The following is a 10,109-nucleotide window of genomic DNA, read 5'->3' as shown; positions in this document are numbered from 1 at the left end:
ACACACACACACACACGCACACACACACACACACACACACACACACACACACACACACACACACACACACACACACACACACACACACACACACACACACACACACACACACACACACACACACACACACACACTTCCAGGAGTAAAGAGGCGATAGGACGGCCAACTGCTGCGCACAGCCAGCGTTCATGTTGCTCTGTCTCTGTCACACTCTCCTTCCACTCTGAAATACAACTCTAACTCTCTCCCCTGCAGTCCCAGTGTATAACGTGTTCCTACAAAGCGTGGTCAGGCCTGCTCTACCCTCTGTAGAGGGGTTTTGTCCACATACACAAGCCCCCCCGTGCACCTGCGCTTCCCAGGAGGTGCTGTATGCCCATCATTTGTCCTTATGGGACATTCAAGTGTCCCCTTTTTGTTGCTGTTCTTTCACTCCTTCATTCGCAGGCCTACGTTGGACGACAAAGTGAATGTCTACTTCCTCTACTCCTTCTTCATCCATCCATCCAGGTGTCGGTGTGTTAACTTCGCCAGAGGCACCACCACCACCACCACGCGCTCCCTCGACTTTGAGATCGAAACCAAGCAGGGCACCCAGTTCACCCTTCAGCAGCATCGAGAGGTGACGGATACACACGCGTACACGAAACGCACACACACACACACACACACACACACACACACACACACACACACACACACACACATACACTTCTACATACACACACCTTTGTCACGTCTCGTCTTTCACTCCATTCTCTCTCTCTCTCGTTCTACCTCTCCGTCAGAGAGGAGTATGGGAAGCGTTTTGACTTTGTGACCGCCGAGAAGCTCAGCTTCCAGAACAGAGGGTTCAAAGAGGTAAACATCCCAGATGCTAACTCCACTATTTCCCTCTTTCATTAGATGTTCTTTCATCCTTTCGTCCACTGACCTGTCCTCTCTGTCTCTCTGTGTTGTGGTCCGGTAGAAAAAGGTTGGTCCTGTACAGAGGTGGGGGGTTTGGTTTTAAACTGCATGGCGTGTGATTTGGGAGAATGTTATGATCAGGATTGGGGGTGTAAATTGCATTGCCTTTCTCTTATGGAATTGTGGGGGTGGGAGGAGTCTAAATCTGTGTGCGTTATTACTGATGATAGTAACACCTAACTTGGTAAGTGAGACAACATTTTCTATTTTGTTCACTGTGTATATTTCCCAAAGTTAGTTAGCATCTTTACATGGGTTGTCTGCGTTTTACAACGAATGATATTGCCTTGTATTGCTACAGTACTACTATGTATTTACTATGATACTACTGTGTATTTACTATGATACTACTGTGTATTTACTATGATACTGCTGGGTATTTTTGTCCTGTCAGGGTATGAAGGGTAAAGATGACATGTTGGAGGACTCAGACGAGGACCAGCACGATGCCTACCTGGAGAGGATGAAAGAGGAGGGCAAGATCAGAGAGGAGGCCAATGACAGTGATGACTCCGATGGAGAGAGCGGTGAGTGACAGAAGGCTTGGCCAATCAGAAGGCGAAAGCAGTGAGTGACAGGAGGCTGGGCCAATCAGAGGGTGAGAACAGTGAGTGACAGATATTGCTGAGCGATTATTTATGTAGTTTCGGTTTGATTATTAAAAAATAATCACTGTTTTCGGTTTAGATCATTTTTGTTAATATTAAAAGCACTATGAATTATGTGGATTGAACTAAGTAACTTACTAAGCTAAGTAACAACAGATAATTAAACAATGAATAAAAGTCCCATGATGGTAGTGCCCATTACTGCTTAACCATAATTTATTCACATTACTTAACGGTAATAAAATATTTCAGTTGTTGTGTATATTACATTTGTTTTATTTTATTAGTTTATTATTTAATTTACAAGTCATCTCGTTTCTATAAAGCTGCTGCCTATGCTGTCTGACAAAATCATTATTTTAGTAGTTCTTCATTTTTTAATAAGTCGTACTTTTATGACCATACTTTTACTACCAACTATCATTCACTTATATCATGTATTTTTGTAATTACTTTGCGAAGCAACTGCTCTCTATCCCTCTCTCGATAGCGCATTCTTCTGTCTCTTCTCTCCCTCTCGGTGTCTGTCCTGACCGGACAAGTAGGCTCTCAATGTATTATGGTCAATGTAGTTATTTACCATGTTTTCTGTACTAAACCGTGTAGAATATTGGCCTGTTGGAAACTACAACTCCTTCCTACATCACACAGTTTGGGCTTGACCTGATTTATCTCTAGAGTAACTGCACATTGGGATCACAGAAAAAAAAACGGAACGAAATGGAACTCAAATAATTGAAACAATGTCAGTCAGGGTGAGAGTGGTGAGTGACAGGAGGCAGGGCCAATCACAGTTGTTTGTCTTGTCTTCAGATGAGTCTTTTAACCCGTTAGAGGAGGATGATGACGTAACAGAAGAGTATGTATTAGTTTTCAATCCATCACTCCCTTATATTTACCGCTTTTTTCCAATGTTTTTATCAGTCAATCTCTTTCACTTCCCCCTCTCTCTGCTCCTCCTGCCTCCCTCTCTCTGACTCGCCTCCTTTCTTTCACTCTCACACGTTCTCTTTCTCTGTCTCCTCTCTTGGGTATGACAATAAGACAATAAGGGGGAGACAGTGACAGAGAGAAGAAGAAGAGACCAGTCAAGAAGGCCAAACTGGTGAAGGAGAGGAAACCACGCAAGGTAAAGGAGGGAGGAATGGAGGGAAAGAGGGAGGAGAGGTAAAACTGAGTAGCTCATCTGAAATGAACCCGTCTTTCCTCCCTTCCTTTCTATCTCTCAACATCTCTCCTCTTTCCTCTCTTTCTCTGTCCTTCCTATTTACATGTTCTCTCTCTTCACCTCTGTTTTTCTTCCTCTTCCCTTCCTCTCTCCCTCCCTCTTTTCTCCCCTCTCCCTCCTTCCCGCTCTCTCCCTAGAAGAAGCCGAAAGACAGTGGCGCCCCCAAGAGGCCGATGAGCGCCTATTTCCTGTGGCTGAACACCATTCGCGATAGCATCAAAGCAGAGCACCCTGGGATATCATCACAGAGATCTCCAAGAGGGCTGGGGAGATGTGGAGCAGAAAGAGGTGTGAGAGAGGGAGGGAAAGAGAGAGATACCACTATTGCAATTGTCCTCCTCTCATCCTTCCCTCTTGTCTTTCTTTTGCTCTCCCTTTCAATAAAAAAATGTAGTTCATTATAAAAAATGTAGTTCATTTCTGACCTTTTGACTATCTCTTTCTTTTTCTCTGCCCGATTCCTCTTCCTCTCTTTGTCTCTCCCTCTCTCTCTCTTTGTCTCTCCGTCTCTTTGTCTCTCCCTCTCTTTGTCTCTCCCTCTCTCTCTCTTTGTCTCTCCATCTCTTTGTCTCTCCATCTCTTTGTCTCTCCCTCTCTTTGTCTCTCCCTTTCTCTCTCTCCCTCTACCCTTGTCAGTCTGTCTGTCTGTCCGTCCGTCCGTCCGTCCGTCCGTCCGTCTGTCTGTCTGTCTGTCTGTCTGTCTGTCTGTCTGTCTGTCTGTCTGTCTGTCTGTCTGTCTGTCTGTCAGGAGTGGAATGGGAAAGTGGAGGAGGCGAAGAAGGACTATGAGGGAGTACAGAGAGAGTGGAAGAGGATCCTCTGCCCCCTCCAAAAAGTTCAGTATCATGTCCCCGTTAAACACCTACATACTACACTCTTACAAAAAAAGTCTCTGGATAGAACCAAAAAGGGTTCTATGCTTGCTTCATACAGTGCATTCGGAAAGTATTCAGACCCCCTTCACTTTTTCCACATTTTGTTACGTTGCAGCCTAAAAAAAGGCTAAAAACCTGTTTTTGCTTGGTCCGTATGGTGTATTGTGTGTAGATTGATGAGGAGAAAAAACGATACAATGACATTCAAAAGGAGACAAATCATTAGTAGGAAAACCTTTTGTCATCATTTTGGTGTCACCAGATTGACTTTAGTGTCACGATCGTCGTATGGAGTAGACCAAAGCGCAGCGTGGTTAGAATACATTCTTTATTGAAGGAAGAACACTTCAACAAAACAACAAGACGAACGTGACCGCTAACGAAACACTAAGCTAACGTGCAACATAACATAGACAATAACCCACAAACTACAATACAACGCAGGCTACCTAAATATGGTTCCCAATCAGACACAACGACAAACACCTGCCACTGATTGAGAACCATATCAGGCCAAAACATATAGAAATAGACAAACTAGACATACAACATAGAATGCCCACTCCTATCACACCCTGACCAAAAAAAAACATAGAAACAAACAACGGAAATCATGGTCAGAGTGTGACATTTAGATACAGTACAACGTTAACTAGCTAGCTAAGATTGAGGAGAGGCCACCGGATTTTAGCTCGCTAACGTTAGCATTGCTAGATATTTTTGACAAACTTTGCTAGCTAATGACAACATTGCAATCTGTGAAGTACATTTGATGACATGATAATGCTGACAAAGTTGTTTCCTACTAAATATTTGACTACTTTAGCAATGTCATTGTATTTCCAGGCACAGTAGTGTAATTTAGACTAAACAGTAGTTAGCCTCTGTCCAGAGTGACTGGGTTTATCACCACTTTGTGGCACCCCTATGTCATCGCCGAGTGACGGAGGTGCAACCTATGAATATGAAGAACGCACTACAACCCTTTTTGGTTCTATCCAGATTTTTTTTCTTCTAAGAGTTTAGATACAATTGATGCACTACTTGTATATAATTGACAGTATATATAACGTGGGATGGTTTCCCAGACCCAGATTAAGCATACTGCTAGACTAGAAATCATTTCTAATAGAGATTCTCCATTGAGCATGCTTTTTAATTGAGGACTAGGCTTAGTCTGGGTCTGTGTCATAGGTTATCATGGAAGAGATGTGCTGATCATAACACCAAAAGGTGCATCATATTTGAAGTAATTTTGTCTGAACGTTTGCTTATTTATCCTGTCTTGAATATAATCTCTTCCTCTTTTTCACATGTTCAGAGTGAGGAAAAAGAAGGAAGGGGAAGAGTGATGAGAAGAATAAGAAGGGGAAGTCTGGTGGAGGGAGAGAGAGAGGGAGACAGGAAACGACAGCTTTAAGAGCAGGGAGTTTATCTCCAGCGAAGAGAGCTCCTCAGATTCCAGACAGTGGCACGGGCAAACGCAAGGTGAGGACACACATGCACACGCCCCATGCACACACACACTGTACTTCACATGTAAAACATTTTGCTACAAGTATGGCATTTCAGACAATTGTTTTGTTTATTCATGTTCACGCCTCTTCTTTTCCCCTCTCTCTTTCTCTCTCTCTCTCTCTCTCTCTCTCTCTCTCTCTCTCCCCCTCTCTCTTTCTCCATCTCACTCTCTCAGGGTTCAGATGAACAAGAGGAGGAGGTGGCCTCGACCCCACCCAGTTCTGACTCTGAGAGGAGAGAGAGAGAGAAAGAGAGGGAAGGACATGGAGAGGGAAAAGAGGGCAAAGTGTGGAGAAGGGTTGTGAACTCTTTTACCGCCCTCTGTTCTTCTCTCACGCTAATTATATGACATTTTAAAGTACAAGAAGCAAGTATGAAGATAAATACCGACGTATTCAAAAATATTCTGTCCAGGAATTGTAAAACTATCCCTCTTATCTTAGGAAGCAAAATACCGTATTTAATTATTTTAGCCCAGTGCAAAAATCCTATAACCTGACCAGTGATGACTATATTTCCCAGCTACACGTGCATGACATTGCCTGTCGGTTTAGGCTGTGAACAACTCAGGTAAAACCCCTTGCCTACTGTGAAATGTAGTTTTCCAGAATATTACTCAATTAAATATTATAAGTAAATGCTCTTTTTCATGTCTTGAGTGTTTTGGTGCAGACTGGCTTAAATGCTGTCTGTCATATACACATGTTCATACACACATGCACACGCACACACACACACACACACACAAACACACACACACACACACACACACACACACACACACACACACACACACACACACACACACACACACATAAGCAACCATTTGCTGTTAGCGAAGCACAATAAACATTCTATGGTTATTCAATGTGGTTTAGAAGGATGTGTGGTGTTGGACTGAGTTAGAGTAGTGAAGAGGGCTGTGGTTTCAATATGCCACGGTGTGGTCAACTATGAGAAGTGAGAACGACGGTGAGGACAGGAGAGAGAGATGGATGGAGGAGGCCTGTCTTTTAAGTGCCGGTGCGTAATCTGATACTGATGACAAGCGCTCGAAAGGAACACAATCTCCTCCTGCTCCCTCGCTCTCTTTCCAGCCATACTATCAATTCTCTCCCCTCTCCTTCTCAGCCAACCTCTAAATCTATTTCCTTGTTCTTTCTCTCTCTCTCTCGCACTCCCTTTTGTTCTCCCTCTCTCTGTTTCTCTGCACACCCCTCTCTCCAACCACACAATCTTCTATATATGAGTTATATTGTTTATCTACAGCACCTACTCTCTTCTCTCTATACATTAGCCCTAGGTTGATATATATTTATACAGTAGATATATTTTGTTTTGTCACATACACCGGAGAGGTGCAGTGAAATGTGTTGTTTTACAGGGTCGGCCTTCCACATCGACAGATTTTTCACCTTGTCAGCTCGGGTATTCAAACCAAACATTCAGTTACTGGTCCAACATTCTAACCGCTCGGCTACCTGCCGCCGTTTCCATCATGCCCTTCGTTCTTTTTTGTTTCTCTCTCCCCTTATCATTGTCTGTTCTCCATCCCCTTCTCCTCCGTCTTCTGTCTGTCCTCTCCACCCCCTCTAGCTCTCTCCTTCCTCTCAGACCACTTACTAGGTAATCTAATTTAAGGTGTGGATGAGTTTTATTTATCATCTACTGAAGTCCATTTCCTTTCTCTCTCTTCATCTCTTTCTCTCTGTCTCTCCCCCAGCTTTCTCTTCTCTTTCTCTTCCTTGTTTCTTTTTCTCCCCCTCTCTCTCGTTCTCCCATTTCTAAGGAAATCTAATAAAAAGTTGGAAGGAACTTCCCAGTATCTGTATTCTCTAACGGCGCCACAATCATCATTATGACTAATATAACTCTCTGGGCGCATCCCAACTGGTGCCCTATTCCCTATATACTGCACTACTTTTGACCAGGGCCTATAGGGTGTAATTTGGGACTTAACCCTCTGGGCTAAGAGAGAGACGGATGCTATGGTGTACTGAATACTTAACAGGGTCATGACCTTAAATACTTACAGTGCTTGTAATTTGGACTAGGACACTGTCGCCGCCCCCGTGACACTGTCTCTGACCGATTTAACGCCCATTCAATTTCTTAACATTTGAGTCATTTAGCAGATGCTCTTATAAAACGCGACTTACAGGAGCAATTATGGATAAGTGCCTTGCTCAAAGGCACATCGGCAGATTGTTCACCTATGTAGTCAGTGCTGGGATTTGAACCAGTGACCTTTCAGTTACTGGCCCAATGCTCTCAACCCGAGGAAGTGTAAAGGAAGACGATATTTTGGTATTTTTTTCATTAGTCAATTGTTGATATAGTGCCAAAATGTGTTGCATGTCAGCAATCAAGTGTTCAAGATATATAACTTTCAAAATACAGAAATACAGTGCATTCTTAAAGTATTCAGACCCCTTGACTTTTTCCACTTTTTGTTACGCTACAGCCTTATTAAAACATGATTAAATAAATCAAAAATCCTCATCAATCTACACACAATACCCCATAATGACAAAGTGAAAACAAGTTTAAAAAATATATATATTTTTAAATCTTTGCAAAATAAAAAGCATAAATAGCTTATTTACATAAAGTATTCAGACCCTTTGCTATGAGACTCAAAATTGAGCTCAGGTGCATCCTGTTTCCATTAATCATCCTTGTGATGTTTCTACCACCTGATTGGAGTCCACCTGTGGTCAATTCAATTGATTGGACATGATTTGGAAAGGCACACACCTGTCTATATAAGGTCCCGCAGTTGACAGTGCATGTCAGCAAAAACCAATCCATGAGGTTGAAGGAATTGTCCGTAGAGCTCTGAGACAGGATTATATCGAGGCACAGATCTGGGGAAGGGTACCAAAACATGTCTGCAGCATTGAAGGTCCCCAAGAACACAGTGGCCTCCATCATTCTCAAATGGAAGAAGTTTGGAACAATGAAGAGGTGACTCCGGGATTCTGGCCTTCTAGAAAGAAAAGAGAAAGCCATATCTCAGACTGGCCAATAAAAAGAAAAGATTAAGGTGGGCAAAAGAACACAGACACTGGACAGAGGAATTCTGCCTAGAAGGCCAGCATCCCAGAATCGCCTCTTAATTGTTGACGTTGAGACTGGTGTTTTGCGGGTACTATTTAAGGACTTGTGAGATGTCTGTTTCTCAAACTAAACACTCTAATGTACTTGTCCTCTTGCTTAGTTGTGCACCGGGGCCTCCCACTCCTCTTTCTATTCTGGTTAGAGTCAGTTTGCGCTGTTCTATGAAGGGAGTATGTCACAGTGTTGTATGAGATCTTCAGTTTCTTAGCAATTTCTCGCATGGAATAGCCTTAATTTCTCAGAACAAGAATAGACTGATGAGTTTCAGAAGAAAGTCTTTGTTTCTGGCCTTTTTGAGCCTGTAATCGAACCCACAAATGCTGATGCACCAGATACTCAACTAGTCTAAAGAAGGCCAGTTTTATTGCTTCTTTAATTAGGACAACAGTTTTCAGCTGTGCTAACATAATTACAAAATGGTTTTCTAATGATCAAATAGCCTTTTAAAAGGATAAACTTGGATTAACTTGTACAACGCGCCATTGGAACACAGGAGTGATGGTTTCTGATAATGAGCCTCTGTAATCCTACGTAGATATTCCAGAAAAAAACAGTGTCTACACTGTATTTCTGATCCATTTCATGTTAGTTTACTGGACAAAATGTTTTGCTTTTCTTTCAAAAACAAGGACATTTCTAAGTGACCCCAAACTTTTGAACGGTAGTGTAGACCTTTGAGTTCATTTAATTTTTTACAGGGACAGTGCACATTAATCAACGTTTCAGTAAAAGTGCCGGTTTTAGCCAGCCGGCTCATTTTCAACCGCAGTCCCTGGGCAGGTTATTAAAAACAATTACACTATAGACAATCATTGAGCAGTGAGCACACACAGAGCAACATAGGACAAGCAAGACGTAGCTGTACAATTAAAATGTATTGTTATTATACTGTATACATAGATATATCTACATCTAACATCCAGAGATACTGCCTTAATCTCTAGTCTAGTATCTTTCAGTCTATGGAAGAGCCCTATATAAATACAATCAAATATTATTCATTTTTAAAGGGCTACTTTTCAACCTTATTCATTATCTCCAGCACCAAACCATACGTGAAAACAGCATGGTTATAAAAGATAGGAAGAAAGGCTCGGGAAAATGCTTCTCTGTGACATCACAGGGTAGGATTAAAAGGAAGACAAACAGTGATTTTCAAAACCTGCAACGGGTTTCTAGCTAGAGGGAGGGTATTTTCTTGTTCCCCACGCCACCGTGAATAGCATAGTGTTTCAAAGTCACCGTTTTTAAAATGTTAATACTTAACTGAATCATAGTTTCTTTTTTTTAACCAAATGTAGAAATAGACCGTTTTCACATATGTAGACACGGGTATTGTGCTGGAGATAATGAAAATAAGGCTTAAAAGTGGTGGAGCCGTACATTAGGTTATATGTTCATCTTTCAATGAGCATGGTCAAAGACAAGGGGTTGCATCCCAAATGACGCCCTATTCCCTTCATAGGGCACTACTTTTGACCTATGGACCCTGGTCAAACGTAGGGCGTTATATAGGGAATAGGGTGCCATTTGGGATAAAGACACGGTTGAAACATCGGGTGAAATTAATATATATATGAAAATGTATCTATAACATACACTCAGTAGCATGCAAATCGCTATGGTCAAGGACTTCTAGACTTCAGGTTAAGGACCAAAGACAACAGATGTGGAAATGAACCATCAAGGTTACTGCTCATTAAATGTTAGTGTGTGCGTGCGTTGTGTCTGTCATTAACTGTAATGGGGATTGTCTTTTACTTCAAACTCCAGTTTTGGTAATTTTACTGA

The 10,109-nt window shown here is 42.2% G+C and overlaps 1 pseudogene; it reads left to right on the top strand.

Moving 5' to 3' along the window:
- Positions 1-5,841, top strand: part of LOC109894144 (FACT complex subunit SSRP1-like) — a 20,097-nt pseudogene extending 14,256 nt beyond the window's left edge.
- The last annotated feature ends 4,268 nt before the right edge of the window (positions 5,842-10,109 follow it).

This window comes from Oncorhynchus kisutch, linkage group LG7, assembly GCF_002021735.2.
Source record: "Oncorhynchus kisutch isolate 150728-3 linkage group LG7, Okis_V2, whole genome shotgun sequence".
In the NCBI taxonomy this organism is placed as follows: domain Eukaryota; kingdom Metazoa; phylum Chordata; class Actinopteri; order Salmoniformes; family Salmonidae; genus Oncorhynchus; species Oncorhynchus kisutch.
Note: the sequence above shows the minus strand (reverse complement) of the source record. Positions and strands in the feature narration are given on the sequence as shown.